The 17,078-nt window shown below is 34.5% G+C and overlaps 1 pseudogene; it reads right to left on the bottom strand.

Annotated features, from left to right (window-relative positions):
- LOC145114257 (putative pentatricopeptide repeat-containing protein At1g64310 pseudogene) overlaps positions 1 to 16,336 on the bottom strand; it is a 28,145-nt pseudogene extending 11,809 nt beyond the window's left edge.
- Between the last annotated feature and the right edge of the window lie 742 nt (positions 16,337 to 17,078).

Here is a 17,078-nt window from a genome sequence, read left to right as displayed (position 1 = left end):
GTTCATAAGACTCATGATTTGAATTACAAATCAAAATATATACTCAAGGATTGTCTAATCCTATATTCATATATTATGAACCCTTGTTTCATTTATTTGAAAAAATAGAATTTGATTTTATAAAAATCAAGTCATAAGTTATCATTTTATAATTTAATTCAAGAAAATACAATTTTATGAATCTATTTCTAAAAACAAAATGCTTGAATAAAAACCAAGGAACAAAACCCTTGGAGTTTATAAAAATATACAGATTTTTTTTATAAAAAACTAAAGATAGATTCTATTAAAATGGTTAAGAGGCAATTATTAAAGATTTTCAACTTTCAAGAGCCTCATAAAGCCTCTCTTCTCCCCAAAAGTTTGTCCATACACAACCCTCACTCTCTCTCTCTCTCACTTATTATACATTGTTTCTTTATGCAAAATCTCGAGGTCAGATTTTTCATGTCATTGTGAGAGAGAAAATCCGACCTTAGAGACATATTTTGTGGGAGAGATTTTTCTATTTCATTTTTTCGTAAGTTAACTCACATTTCTGGAGTTTTGTGGCCGATTTTGATAAAGTATATCCCCAAATAGATGACGAGAGAGATATCTTATCCAGAGAGATAGAACATCACTCTTTTTCCTTCTTCTCTCTAAAAACACTCAACTTCTCTCTCATTCTCCAAGGAACCTCTCCCATCCCCAAACTATCTTAAACATCTGTAAAATCATCCATCTTCTTCCTTATTTTCGGATTCTTGAAGGCCTTGAGGATTTCTTGCTTCACAAAAATCAGAATCAAGGTGAGAAACACAACATATCCTTACGATCTTACAACTTTACTTCTTCTTCTTCATGTTCTTCTTTGATTTTCGGATTCTATGCCCTGTAATGGCTAGAAATCCTTGCTTCTCTCTTGGTGTTTGTATATTCTCACGATAACACATGCCATGTGTTAGAAATGGTGAAAATCTGGAAACAAACATATGCTAAGAGTGAAAAGAAGCATGCATGTTCATATGATTTCAAAACCGAGCTCAACACTTTTTTCTTCTTCACTTTTTGTGTTTTCACATGACAAAAACCATGTCTATTACATATTAGGTGTATATTAACTCCATGCATGTGATAGAAATCGGGTTTTTGGTGTCAATCCTAGTGCAAGATTCGGTTCCAAGAAGTTCTTTATAACAAGAAAGAAACACCCATTTTTTGGGTCTTGGATAAACCTAAATCTATGACTTGGATTCATGTGCACCAAAGTTTCTTATTCTCATGTAAATGATAGTATGTTATCCTTCATTTTCTACCAAAAAGAATATGCATGTTGTTCTTGTGAGCATATGACCCAAAGGTCCATTTTAATCAAATAAAGAAAGGCATGCATTCTTATAGAATTATTTACCCGACTTTGAACAGTCATATATCACTTGATTCTTGGCCAAATGGTAAGATTATTTTTCTGAGATGTACTATTTTGAGTTGTCTTTTGAATCTATATGGATTCACTGGAAATATATAAGATTTCGATTTTTGAAATTTTTTACAAAACTGTTGCGCAATCAGAACTTTTTTTGTGATCACTAGTTTTATATTGAGTGATCGAGTGCCTTAAACCCCACAAACAATCTGGGGAAAAATATTTAAAAAACATAAAACATCAATCTCAGAAGACCAAAAACTTAATGAACTAAAATGTTTTAGAAGTGTCTACACGAATTCTCGAACTTCCAGCTACATTTGGAACTCATGCACTAGTTAGTGCTATATTTAATAACGTGTTGGGGTTGAATACCTCCACTTAGCTCCGAATTAATTCTGAACCAAAATTTTTTTCTGAAACCTCGTGTTTTTAAGGGATGTTCTGTGAAACCCCAAGTGCTAAAACCAAATCCTTATTTTTCTACAAAAATAAAAATTTAATGGCCATAAATTCAAAATAATCATTTACGGATGAGATAAAAATCTGAAAAACTTTAGAACTAATGTACTCACAAAATAAGAATCCCATATAAATTTTTATACGATTTAGTCATTGTTTGATATTTTATTCATATTTTTCTTTGAATTAGAACATGAATTTACAAAACTGGGTCATAGGACTCAAGGGCCCGAACTAGAATTTTTCCTAACTTTGGAAACATTGTGAGAACCTGTAAAAATTAACTTGGGAATTTTTGCAACTGTTTGCTATTTATTTTGAATTTTTCCTATTATTTTGACTTAAATTACAAATAAATAACAAATGACCTTCAAAATTTTCTATAATTTTTTTGGACACTAATGCCTTCTGTTGGAACCAAAAAAAATGTTTACAATTATTGGAGTTCATTTTCATGCCTTCGTGGATTTTTGAACACAAGGCACCGTGAATTCAATATTACCATTAATGAATTGAACAAACTCCAACCACTTTGCGACACCACTGTTGGGATAGGTAGTTCTTAGATAATTGTTTAGTGAATTATATCTCATTAGAAACTATTGTTCCGTAGGGCACTAGTAAAATCGATCTCTACAATATCGAACTGTGAAGCTCGAACCGCGAACTCTCCCTTGTGAGCATTCACAACCCCTTTTTTACTGTTTTCATGTTTTGGGGTGGAAAGCATGCTACTGTTTTATGAACCTTTTGAACTCTGTTTTGTGAACTTGTTGAACTTTGTTTTATGAACTTATTGAGCTATGTTTTATGAACTCGTTGAACTTGGAACGATGTTGTTTATTAAACTTTGTGATATGAACTCTATGTTATGAACTTTGTATGTTAAGTCCCCGGAGAACCGATACAACCTATTAACTAGTATTCGAGCCAACGGTCTTATGGATAACACTATTTGGGGTAGACATCCCTCACTCGCTGAGAGCCGCAAGTGCATATTTCCGTGAACACATATCATGAGAATCGCTGACATGATAGGACGGGGAAACAACGATCGTTAGGCTTGGTTGTGAACTGGAATGCATTGGCATTCATTATTTTTCTGAGTTCGAACTTTTCATTAAACAAAACTATTTTCCTGAGACGATATTCCTCTATAAACCTGTGAACTCACCAACTATTTTATAGTTGACCCTCGTTTTTGCATGCTTTTTAGGAAACGCTCAGTGAGCCAATTTAAGACGCCACAATGATTTATGTTTATTGTTGTTGTTATGTACTAGACTATGTAGTATGGAACTAAAATGTAATATTGTTTCGAATATGATGTAAACTTAAAATGCTCAATGATTATGGTTGGTACTCCTATTTACCTTGTGCTATGAGACCTTAGTCTGTCACCCTTCATGTTTTCGCTTTAACGGGGTGTGACAGTTTTGAATAAATAAAAATGAAAATTTTGGGTCGAAAATCGGGACGTAACAAGTTGGTATCAGAGCTTTGGTTTAAGTGAACTGGATGAACACTCGTATGATTCCAGACTCAAACCAAGGATCTGAATATCTTAACAAATATGTTTAGAAAAAGAACTTTATTCAAAAGAAAATAATGTGATATGTACAGTCAGCCAAAGCTCATAAAGGAAAGTGATTCCCGGAATATCCATATTGTTATGATATGTGAAATTTGTGCTAGTATATAAACTATGGATCTTTTCAGGAATTGTAGATTAGAATTGCCTAATACTTAAGATGCCTTATATCCTAGGAAATTTGCTTGTTAATTGTTGCTTAAAACCTATATTGATATTAGTTAGTTATCTGATAAATACATTAGGTTACGTGCTCCCACAATTTAATAGTTTTTTATTGTCTGATTTGGCGCTATTGCGCAACTCTTGTCTGAGTTTAACCGTCGTAGTGTCGGATCTTTCAGCCGACATACTGTTTGATTTTAGAGGCATGTAATCATATTCGTCCGATAGTTGGTTAATAGTTGTAGAAGTTCTTCCTCAGTTAATAGTATGGTAAAGTAGGAAGGAATCTTAGAAAGAGAATTTAGTAAATTTAATATATGTTTGATAGGGCATATATTCGTAGATGAAGCATCGATAAAGATGCAAAGCTCTAGTAAGTTTAAGAAACCTGTTGTATGTGCACATGGGACACACACACACACACACACATATATATATATATATATATATATATATATATGTGTGTGTGTGTGTGTGTGTGTGTTTGGTGGTTATCGTGTGTAGTTTCGGAAGTGACTTCGAAACTGCGAGACAATTTTTAGGACAAGTATGAGTAGGTGTGAAAGGTAGTAAAGGCCTATACTACCCGAAGCACATGACTTACACTTAGATCAGGAAGAATCACAAAGTTACTGAGGCACTGATAGTTAGGTTGATAGTATGGATAACACTATAAATTTGTTTTCCGGTACATCTGTTATTACCATTGTTTCGGTGATGACTAAGAAAATACATGTTATTCCAACCTCATTGGTCATAACAAATCGAGTCCGACTAAGGTAAATTTGTGAAGTAAGCTCGATGTAGTATCCGAATTTAGTTGTCAAATTGAAGAAGAAGATGACCAAGGCAATCGACAAACAGTTTGAAACCGTTATTAAGATTAAATACCCTATAGCTAGAAATGATGCCCACAATAAGGTGGTTATACCACATTAGAACACGAAGGAAGGTGCCTTCTATGTTAGGTGTTGTCTCATAAAGATAAGGATTTAGTTTATCAGGAACCTGTTTGCATCAAAGGACTTTTGGGATAGGTGATGACGATTATGTGATATTTAATATAATAGGGACCCCTATGAAGCAGAACATTGGTTAAGGATCGGGATCGGATGTCACAGGTCTACATGATTGGGTTTCAGCCGAGGTTTCTGAGCCGTATACTGTTGCGTTGAAACTTCAAAAAATCATAATTTCCTATTACGAAACCAAATTTGGACGTTATCTGTATACAGGCTCTCGGTTTAACGACTACTACGACTTTCGTTTGGATCACTTAGTCTAAAAAGTAATCCATCGAAAATTCACTTTTTACGATACGCAGAGCCATGCCAGTTTAATCGTGAAACTTCGATGAAGCATAACTTCTTCATACGAAGTCGGATTTTAGTGTTCTTTATATGTACGGAATATGTGTCACACATACTATAAATTGGTTAGGATTATTTATCCTAAATAATCTTCTATCAAAAGGTCAATTTTAACACTTATTATCTCTAAATTAATTGGCCGGAATTTGCGGGCATTACAATTATCTTCCCCTTAGGATGATTACGTCCTGGAATCATTAACAACACAAGGCTTTATATAATGAATCTGCATATTACCTTTCCATCCTAGGTGATAACCATAACTCTCATGTCTTTTTATCGAGTTTCTAGCTCTTAGACTTCTTAACCGTTGATGGTGCTGCTGATATTGCCATATTTATACATATATTGAGGCATTATTTTAATATATTTTAAGTTATATTTTTGGATTAGGTGTCTAAGCCCATAACTATATTTGGTATGTCCTTGAATTGATAGTAGCAAAGTCTTTTTGGGTTGCCTTCACACTAACAACTAGACAAGATGATTAATTGAGAAAGAGGAAGAATTTATTGTTTGGAATAATACATTGATATAGATGATTTATTAATATGTTATGGAAATAATATATTAATTAGAAAGCATATTATTGATTAATATTTAATCAGAAATTGATTTGGAATTAATTTTGGGATTAAAAGAATTAATTGAAAGTGCAGGGACTAAAGTGCAATTGTTCAATAGTTGAACAAAAGAGTCCAGAACCTTCCTAGGGAAGGTGGTGGATGAAATTTTTAGATATATGTAAGATAATTCTAGAATTTCTAGACTATCTTATCATATATGGATAATTAAAGGATGTGGATAATTACCATATTTGAAATAATGATATTTTATTCAGATTAGGGTTATCCATAAGCATCCTTGTTGCACTATATAAAGACCTCACCATTAAGGATTTTGGCATTTTCAATTCTAAGAGAAAGAATCTGAAAATCTTCTCCTTCTTCCTCCTTCTCATAGTTATCTTCTTGTTAAGTGTGATTGTGAGCCATTAGAGGTGTGACACTTGTGACACTTGCTCTCAAAGTTCGAGATCTACAAGGAGTCATTGTTATTACAATATAACAATAAATGTATGAATTCTAACCTTGTTATTCTGTAAATTTCGATTATAATACATAGATCCTAGGGTTTCTTGTATTGTGTTCATTGTTTGCATGTTCAATTAGAGAAAACTTAGATCCAATCAATTTAGGTTGCATGCACACATATGATATATTGTTATGCTCAAAACCCATCAGTGGTATCAGATTCTAGGATTAGTTTTCTATTGAATTGATGTAATTGTGAACTTGTTCAAAGGAGAAGGGAACATAATCGACATTCTGTTCATCGAACTTGTCGAGTTGGTCTTTGAACACGACGAGTTGACATGCAACTCGACGAGTTGCACTGTCAGATCCTGATTTCGGATTTTCTTGCCTAACTTCATTTATTTGGTTGATATTTGGTAATTTTCTCTTATTTTATCCGCCATAATTCAATTATTTGGTAATATTAGATAATTAAATATAACCTTAATGTTAGGAGATAATTATGAATTGGATAATGTTTATTTTATTTTATTATAATTATCCTTATGGATATGATTAGTAATTTAACTAATTGATTAATTAAAGGATAATTAATTTATCCATACTTTGTTACTAAATAATAATTTTTTTTGGGGTTGTTTGAAATTTAAAATTAAAAGGGTTTTTTTTTTTTAAATTTAAAATGCAAACCCTAAAATTGATCCTTATGGATTTTATTAATAATTTAATTAATTGATTAATTAAAGGATAATTAATAAATCCATAATTTGTTTAAATTTAATTTATTAAAAGATTAAACCCTTCGTATTTTAAAATGCTTAAAATACACCCTATACTATATGTAAGATTAAAAGTTTAATATTTACTATATGTATAAGAAAAGGTCAGTCGAATCGCTAATACGCCTCATTCACGAAGTCACACTATAAGAAGAGTTTAAGGAAGTGGCCTGTAAAATGACCGTCATTGGGTGTCCATTCTTACCCACCGCTCTCTTGTATGGTGGAGGTTCGTTAGTCGAACGGGTTTGATAGGACAATTAATCCTCATTAAAAGTGTAATGATAAAGTAACTAAACTATTTTCTAAAATCCCACTCTTAGTTACTTTTGGAAAAAAATGTAAATTTGATGCTAACCCATGAAATTGCACATTGCACCTTATTGGTCATTAGTGGAGCGTGTGTGGTTAACCGGCACACTAATATGGGATTAATATTGTTGGCAATGGGTGTCTAGTAAATTATTATTGATTAATGGAGTGTGTATGGTTAACCAACACATTAATTAGATGATAAAAGTGCACACTTCATAGCAGCCAATGAAAAATGGTCTATGGATAAACTTGCAAATGCTTACGTGAAGGAGATAGTAAGATTTCACGGTGTTCCTTTAACGATTGTATCAGATCGTGATAGTCATTTCACGTCAAGGTTTTGGAGAAGTCTACAAGAGTAATTGGGTATGAAGTTGTGTCTAAGTACAACCTACCATTCGCAAACCGATGGTCAGAGCGAACGAACGATTCAAACATTGGAGGATATGCTAAGAGCATGTACTATGGAATTCCAAGGTAACTGGGATGAACATTTACCTCTGGTAGAATTTTCTTACAATAATAGTTTCACTCGAGCATCAAGATGACACCTTATCAAGCTTTGTATGGACAAAAGTGTCGAACGCCGTCATGTTGGCTTGAAGCTGGAGAAAAGAAGTTTATGGGACCCAAGATAGTTCATCAGACTGCTGAATAGCTGAAAGTGATTAGGGAAAGGATGTTAGTAGCTCAGGATCGTCAAAAGAGCTATGCTGATAAGAAAAGACAACCGATGACATTCGAAGTTGGAGATTCGGTTTTACTTAAAGTCTCGCCATGGAAGGGACTTATAAGATTTGGTAAAAGGGGAATGTTGAGTCCAAGGTTTATTGGACTGTTTAAAGTTCTTCAGAGGATTGGGAACCAAACTTACAAGCTAGAACTACCAGAAGAACTAGATGGTATTCATAACACTTTCCACGTGTGTTATTTGAGGAAGTTCACGGGAGAAGTTCCCGGCATAATTCCAATTTCTGAGTTAAGGATGGATGAAAGCAAGAGGCTAATTGAAGAACCAGAGGCAATCGTTGACCGTAAGACTAAGAAGTTGCGACGCAAGGTGGTCGATTTAGTGCTTGTGCGATGGAAACATATGAATGGGCCAAATCTCACCTGGGAAATAGAGAGTGACATGATGAGTCGCTATCCGCATTTGTTTGCTGATGTATGATTCCGGGGACGGAATCATCCTAAGGGGGAGAGAATTGTAATGCCCGTGTTTCTGGGCTAAGCATTAAAGATGATGTAATAGTCTGGGTCAACTATTGTAACGCGTTTTGAAGTAATAAGAATGAATTATGTGAATTTATGTACCTTATATTTAATTATGATGATATAATAAATTAAGGATAAAAATAAGCGTAAAAAGTAAAATGTTAAACAAACCTGATATCTACAAAGAAAGTTGTAGTGGTCGTAACAAGGATTCCGGAGATATAAAGAACGCTGAAATCCGAGTTATAACGAAGAAGTTATGACCTGTCGAAGTTTCGCGACAGAACCGACACGACGTTGTGTGACGTAAAAAGTGAGTTTACGATAAAGTGCTTTTTAGCCTTAGCGATCTAAATGAAAGTCATAGTATACGTTAAACCGAGAGCGTGCATAAAAAGAATGTCCAAATCTGACTTCGTATGAGGAAGTTATGAATTTTCTGAGATTTGGCTTAACAGTAAGCAGCCCAGAATTCGAATTATAGATCAAGCGATTTTTAGGCGACACAACCTAAACGAGAATCGAATATCTCGTCGATAGTAGTTCAACGGTAAAAAGACAGACAAAAACGGACGTCGGATGAAGAAGTTATGAATTTTTAACGGATTTTTCCTGTCCCGGCCTGTTAAAAATATAACTTAAAAAATAAAGTCAAAATTAGCTGACGGAGTCTAAACGAAAGTTGTAGATCACGGTCTTACCTACACGTGGACATAAAGAACGTCGAAAATGGAGCTTGTATGCGAAAGTTATGAATTTTTGAAGTTCGAGGCACACACTTTAAAGCTTATTCGAAGGAACGCCCAGCGTACGAAGGGGTACGCCCAGCGTACGAGGTTCTTACGCCCATCGGTTTCACATTTTGCTTGGTCCAGAAGTGGCCACGACACACCCTTCGCATGCTTCACACGTTGATGACACGTCCGAAGTACCCCCGCTCCTCCGCGCAGCGTACGAAGGTACGCTCAGCATACAGCAGTACGCCCCGCGTACCAAAGTTACGCCCGACGTAATGAGAGGCTTCGGCCACCTATAAAAGGGGTGCGAGCCTGCCCCGAATTATTTTACAAAATTTTCATTCCTTTCACCCTATACTTTCTCTTAAGCTACACTACACCCCCCGAAGCCTAGGGTACCTTCCTAGCACTAGAAGAAAGCCCCGGAGAGCCCGAAGTCTGCGAGAAAAAGAGTTTTTCGAGTTGAAACTCTACCCGCACAGAGTCCGATTTTTGAGCAAACCTCCCGGTTTCATCGAAAAAGATTGTTTTAAGGAACGAAGTGACGTCCAATCACCATCTTATCGAGTGAGTGTATAGTCACTTTTATCTTACACATAGATATGAAGTATTTTATATTAAATACGTGCTATGTGTATATATATTGTTTGTTTATTTGAGATAGATGTTGAATGGATGTTTTATACATGTTTAGAATGATTTAAACTGTATATGTATTTTTATCTACAAATATGTTGGGTAAAACATGGGTAGATGAAATAGTTGATGTGTGATGAAATAAAAATGATGAGAGGCCTCGAAGTTGTTGATGTTCCAGTCATCTAGTGGAGTATAGATGACGACCACGAACCTTTCTAGACAGTCCAGTGGAACGCTAGTAGGCTCGCAACTTGTAGGTGTTTGTGAACGATGTGTTCACCGGTGTACTCCATCCCCCTCATGGTTGCCTTAAGGACATATATGGCTGAGGAATCCCCTTAGCAGTATTGTCCATCCCGATGATGATCCTTAGGCTAGGTCCCTTATGATAGGTGTTTAGGGACGTAAAGTGAGGATAACGGGAACGGATAATCAGGGTTATTGTTGGTTGATAAAATTAATAAATTTATTGTTGGTTGATGAAATTAATAAATTTATTTATTGTGGGTTGAAAACCCTATGTGCTCAGCTTTCTTTATTACAGGTAGTGGAACAAGAGCATAATTGGATGATGATGAGGGATTTTGGATTATAGGCCAGTAGATGTAAGTAAATGTTGTAAGGCCTATATTGTACTATTTATGCTTTTGATCTGTATCGATGTTGACATCCCAAGTTTGTAATGAAATGAAAATACATTTCTTTAAGAAATGCTTTGATAAATTTTTATCATATTTTGTTTTGGGAACAAATTCCGCATCACTTTTATTTGAAAGATTACTCTGATTTTATTATAAAAGCATAAACAAAATCGGTATTTCCTGGCCGTGAAAATGGGGATGTCACAGTTGGTATCAGAGCATTAGTTTAAGCGAACTAGGAATTTGTAGGATTTCTAGACTTAAACTTAGAATGCTAAGCGATGATCGTGAGATGAGTGTCTACCATATTTTAGACACGAGCACTACTATATTTTAGGAAAGATGCCTAAAATGCTTTTATGTGCTAAATGCTATATGTTTGACATATATGCCATTATTTGTGCGGATCTATGGTCTGTTGCCGACCGGATCTTGAAACCTTATGTGTTCAGGATTCTAAGCGTATGACTACGATATTAGAACTAGCATGTAATGTTTCGGGGTGATAAGGAGACTTACGATAGTTGACATTGATAACTTCATAAATAACGATCGATGTATATCGTAAAATAATACATATCAAGTGATATCGCAAATAGTGTATTAATACCTATAAAGTGGTGTTGTACATTCAAAGTATGTTTTATGAAATAATAATACCTTTGGAGGAATGTTGTGCATTTGAAGTACATCTAGACGAGATGAATGTTTTTGCATAATCCATGAATTTGTTCCACCGCTGACCAGAATGAAGCAGTGATTGCTTACGGAGTTAGAAGAGCTGTTGCTTAGGAGTTATTAGATTGCTTAGGAAATATGTAGAAACATAGTTTTCATATATTTGCATTGTAAAGACAAAAATTTTCCGCTTATTATCAATAAAGTGAATTTTTAATTTATTTACTCTATATTTCCTTGCAATGGAATTTATGAAAATTGGTGGTTATATTTCTATTATTAGCAATGTTAAATGCGGATTTGATTCTTATTTGTATCATTTATGGAAATGTCATAATCAACCTAGTGAAAAGGAATTCTCATCACCCAAGTTTCAGTGGGATAGAAACCTGGAGTCATACAATTTGAATTGTATGATGTATGAGAATCTTGATCGTTGGAAGATTAAGACTGATTCGTTGATCATATGTTTATGTGAGTCAAAGTGAAGGACTAATGGATATAGTACATGTTGATATGGACTATCCAAGATCCACCACAAAAGATGATAAGTCTATTCGTCATGATTTACTGATGGTTTAGTAATTATGGTTATGTTTATAAGATTAAACATAATTCTGATACTTTGAAAAGATTTCTAAGAGTGACAGAACGAATATGAGGAATCTAATAGGTAGAAAGATAAAGGTTTCTCCAATCTAAAAGGAAAGGAGAATACTTTAGTATCATGTTTTATGATCATCTTAATGATTGTGGAACCTTGTCGCCATTGATCCTCGAAGAACATCTTAGTGAGATTGATTCGACTAAGAAGAGGAATCAAATATTGTTGAAATGGTTTAATCGAGAGATGAGTCATACTTCGTTTTCTAATCGAATTTAGAGTCATACAAATCGTATCTTGAACCTTATTTCAAACTAAGTAGGTTTATAACACCTCATGAAATGTGGAGTAGAAATGTTTTCTTACTCTAGCACATTTGAAAGTGGTAGTTGTGATGTTTTGGTTAAAACAAAGATAAACTAAGACCAATTCAATGAAGTGTTTTCTTGACAAGAATCCACACTAACTTTTGAATATTTGTTTTTGTTTTTCAAGGAATGTTTCTTGAAGAAAGAAACTTATATGTCAAGAAGTCAGTGGGAGTCTTATTGATCTTAGAGAGGTTTCAAGAGTCAATCAAGAATAAACCTGTTAGTTATCACTAGCACACGACCTGAGGTTGATAAACTATCGTGTTAAGTTGACACAATATTATTTTTGTGCATCTTCCAGTTGAGTTGGCAAAGCTTGTGAGTTCTATGGTTCTCATTAGACTGCAAAAGGCATGCACATTGGTCAGTAATGGTACATTATTCAATGGAAGTGAGTTGCTTAACAACATGGAAGCATTGGTAGGCCTTTGTGCTACCAGAAGGAAATAAATTAAGAACTAGTAAAGTTTTGTCCATGAAAGAAAACCTAAATTTGATTTTGGTTTTGTCCTCAACCTTATCTTATGATTGTAGGTTTGAAGTGACAAATTCATATGGATGGGAACATATACACCATAAAATCTAGGTGGCAAAAGGTTTCGCTCTAATTCATGAAAATGATCATGAGGAAACACTTTCGATAGTAGATTTTATATATGATTACTATCGTTATGGTTAGCAGTTGTGATAATTGTGTTCTCAAAATTCGTATATGATTACAGCATCTCTTTTCATAGTTCGAATTGTGAGAAATGGCAAGAAATAGTTTGAACATTCAGGACTTATAGTTGTAAGTTATGAATGGGTTTAAACACACACATATGCTATCTAATGAAAGGTGTACAAGCTTGAGAAGTCTAGTCGAGGACTAATCGAAACATCACGTATCAGAAATTTGAACTTTAGTAAGAATGTCAAAGGGTATTGATTTCTAAAAGTCCAGTTGATTTCTGGGTATATGTCAAAGCTAGTGGGAGCATAATCGTTATGCAAGTGAGAGCATAATTGTTATGCTAGTGGGAGCATAATTGTTATGCTAAGTATTGCAAGTTAGCAATACTATTTGCAGGAAATGAAGTTTGAAAATTTGCAAATTACAAAGTTTGGTAATTGTTTCACTACATAAGGATTTAGGGGAGAAGGCACTTATACTTCATTTCAAATCTAAAAGTTTAGATTGAAAGGTTTAATAAAACTTAGTCTTGTACATATATGAATATCGTGTTGAAATAATTCAACATAGGAAATTCGATATACGGAAATATTATAGCAAGAGACTGATCAAGTATCATGTCTTTATGTAAGACATTATGTATCGAATCCCATATGCTTCAGATATAGGATTGATCACATATGATATAATATTCATTTGTTCTGATTTTTCAAATTCCTAGAGCATTAAGAGGGAAAATGACTAGAACTGGATATGACTAGAGTTGTTAAACAACTGTTAAAGGACAATCTGAGGTTCGCTAAAGATTGGTTACTTGTGGACAGTTGGAAGTATAAATTTGGAAGGACCATAGTGACATGTTTCAGATTGGGATAATTCTGATCATAATTAATAGTCATATGGGAATATGGAAATGTTTCCATAATGGGAGTTGATGATTAGAATCTACATGTGAGATAGAAACGTTAATGCAAGGAAGGTGTTCAAGAACTGTATCTTGAATTTGAGACTTCATAACCATGAAACTTTTTTAAGTAACAAAGTTTTGGTGGAGTATTTTGTGACATCATTGGCTAAGTCTCGGTGACTTTGATGCCACGTCATCACAAAAGGATATTGCATGTAAGGTTGAATTCTAACACATTTAGAAGTGAAAAGAATTTGGAATTCATATATGTTCTAATAAGAATTTGGAATTGTGAAATGAGTATCATTGGAATAATGTCCAATCGATATATTCACAAAGGAAGGACCATAGAGAAGCATAGTATGCATGTTTAGAACATGTGCCACGCATACTATAAATTGGTTAGGATTATTTATCCTAAATAATCTTCTATCAAAAAGTCAATTTTAACACCTATTATCTCTAAATTGATTGGCCGAAATTTGCGGGCGTTACAATTATCTTCCCCTTAGGATGATTACGTCCTGGAATCATTAACAAAACAAGGATTTATATAATGAATTTGCATGTTACCTTTCCACCGTAGGTGATAACCGTAACTCTCATGTCTTTTTATAGAGTTTCTAGCTCTTAGACTTCTTGACCGTTGATGGTGCTGCTGATATTGTCATATTTATACATATATTGAGGCATTATTTTAATATATTTTAAGTTATATTTATTGGATTAGGTGTCTAAGCCCATAACTATATTTGGTGTGTACTTGAATTAATAGTAGCAAAGTCCTTTTGGGCTGCCTTCACACTAACAACTAGACATGATGATTAGTTGAGAAAGGGGAAGAATTTATTGTTTGGAATAATAAATTGATATAGATGATTTATTAATATGTTATGGAAATAATAAATTAATTAGAAATCATATTATTGATTGATATTTAATCAGAAATTGATTTGAAATTAATTTTGGGATTAAAGGAATTAATTGAAAATGTAGGGACTAAAGTGCAATTGTTCAATAGTTGAACAAAAGAGTCCAGAACCTTCCTAGGGAAGGTGGTGGATGAAATTGTTAGATATATGTAAGATAATTCTAGAATTTTAGAATATCTTATCATATATGGATAATTAAAGGATGTGGATAATTACCATATTTGAAATAATGATATTTTATTCAGATTATGGTTATCCATAAGCATCCTTGTTGCACTATATAAAGACCTCACCATTAAGGATTTTGGCATTTTCAATTCTAAGAGAAAGAATCCGAAAATCTCCTCCTTCTTCCTCCTTCTCACAATCATCTTCTAGTTAAGTGTGTTTGTGAGCCATTAGAGGTGTGACACTTGTGACACTTGCTCTCAAAGTTTGAGATCTACAAGGAATCATTGTTATTACAATATAACAATAAATGTATGAATTCTAACCTTGTTATTCTGTGAATTCCGATTATAATACATAGATCCTAGGGTTTCTTGTATCGTGTTCATTGTTTGCATGTTCAATTAGAGAAAACTTAGATCCAATTAATTTAGGGTTGCATGGACACATAGCATATGTTGTTATGCTCAAAACCCATCAATATTTTGGATAATTGAAAAGATATTTGATACTTATTGAATTAAATTACATTTTGCAGCCAAATAGGACATTCTTGAAGAAAAATGACCAGAAGTGACAAATACTGGAACCTGGAAGGACCGGAGCTGAAACGGTAGCTTAATGGAGCTTAAAAAGAAGAAGAACCAAGCAAAGACACTCCCACGACATGACAATAGAGCAACACGTCGTGTTTATGAGGAAATTCCTGATCATTTACGAAAGAAGGAAGCTGACAACGTGAGCCTTATAACCCTACGACGCGAGAAGCAAAAATTCTAGAAGACTATTATGTGGAAGCCAAGTTTCCTTGCCAGATAAGGATTGATACTAAACTCACGACGTGAGACCCTTATTTTCACGATGTGAGGGACGATTTAAGGAAACTATAAATACTCCTTTGCACAATCTATTTTGGGAGTTTTTTAGAGAGGTTGGGATCTGATTTTCTGGAGTAATAGTCGAAATCGGATGCCAGAGAAGAACGAAAAACAATCTTTTGGGAGAAAGAACGTTTGAAGATTGAGTATTCGATGATCACACATCGTAATCGGTTTGCATTAGTTCAATCATGTCACTTTTTTATGATTTTGTGTGTTTACTTTCTACCATGAGTAGCTAATTTAGTAGACTTTCGTTTAGTTAGATGAAACTGTTAAATGTGACTCAATCATTTGGATCATGTTCATGGAGCATTTGGAGCACTTGGAACTCAATGGAGCACTTGGGGTTCATGAAACATGTGTAAAAGGAACGAGTAATCTAAGAAAGGAATAGATTGTCGGACAAAGGAACAGATCATACATAAGGGGGTTTAGAGCAACTGGAAAAGGTTTGGAGCACTTGGTAATTATATAAAGAAACAAGGGAACTTTGTTGCGCCATATGTTAAAGGGATGGGCCAAGAACGATGCTCTTGCGCCATGGCATCTCTTCTTGCGCCATGATACTCCCTCTTGCGCCAAGGGGTACTTCTCTTGCGCCATGGTGATTGCTCTTGTGCCATGCATGGCCTTGTTGCACCATGCATGTTCTTGTTGCGCCATGGTGGTATTCTTGCTCCAATATTGATGTTCTTGCGCCACACTTGAAGTCTCTTGCACAATCCATATTCATGTTGCACCATGATGGCGCAGGTTGGACCATCTTGGTCCTTGATGAGCCAAGTATACTATGAAGTCCTCTATGATGCTCAAAATAGTTCAAGGATGCTCAAAAGTTGGTATTGCACAAGAATTACTCCATGTTGTGCCACCATGATGGTTTTTGGGCCATTAGTGTTCATGATGCGCCACTTATACATCATGTTGCTCCACTATGGCACAAGGTGCTTCATCATGTGTGTTACTGATGCTCATGGGTTGTATGACATGGATGAATGTTCCAGAAGATGCTGCATGGCGGATTGTGATTGGTTGACACCTTTCATGTGCCAACGGGCTTGGCCATTAGGGTTTTAGGTCTGATCCCTCAAGTATAAATAGGGATGCATGCTAGGTCATTTTGTATCTTGTATTCTAGAGTGATAGGTGAATCTAGGGGTGAGCAAAAACCGAACCGACTAAAAAAAACCGATGAAACCGCAATCGAAAAACAGAAACCGATGCAAAAACCAATGGTGTGGATTTCGTTTTTGCAAAAACCGAAGGTCAACGGTGCGGTGCGGTTTTTATCCAAAAACCGGTCCACCAAAACCGAACCGCACCGTAGGTGTATAAAGTGATATATATATATATATATATATATATATATATATATATATATATATATATATATATATATATTAAATGTTGACTTGAGTTTGACGAATTGACGTTAGGTTAAAACTTAAACCCAAAATTTAATCCATATTCCACATATTGAAAAGGAATTCAATTTACCTTCAGGC

Source organism: Lactuca virosa, chromosome 5, assembly GCF_052849685.1.
Source record: "Lactuca virosa cultivar CGN04683 chromosome 5, Lactuca_virosa_CGN04683_v6, whole genome shotgun sequence".
Lineage (NCBI taxonomy): Eukaryota > Viridiplantae > Streptophyta > Magnoliopsida > Asterales > Asteraceae > Lactuca > Lactuca virosa.
This window is presented reverse-complemented; position numbering and strand designations above follow the sequence as displayed.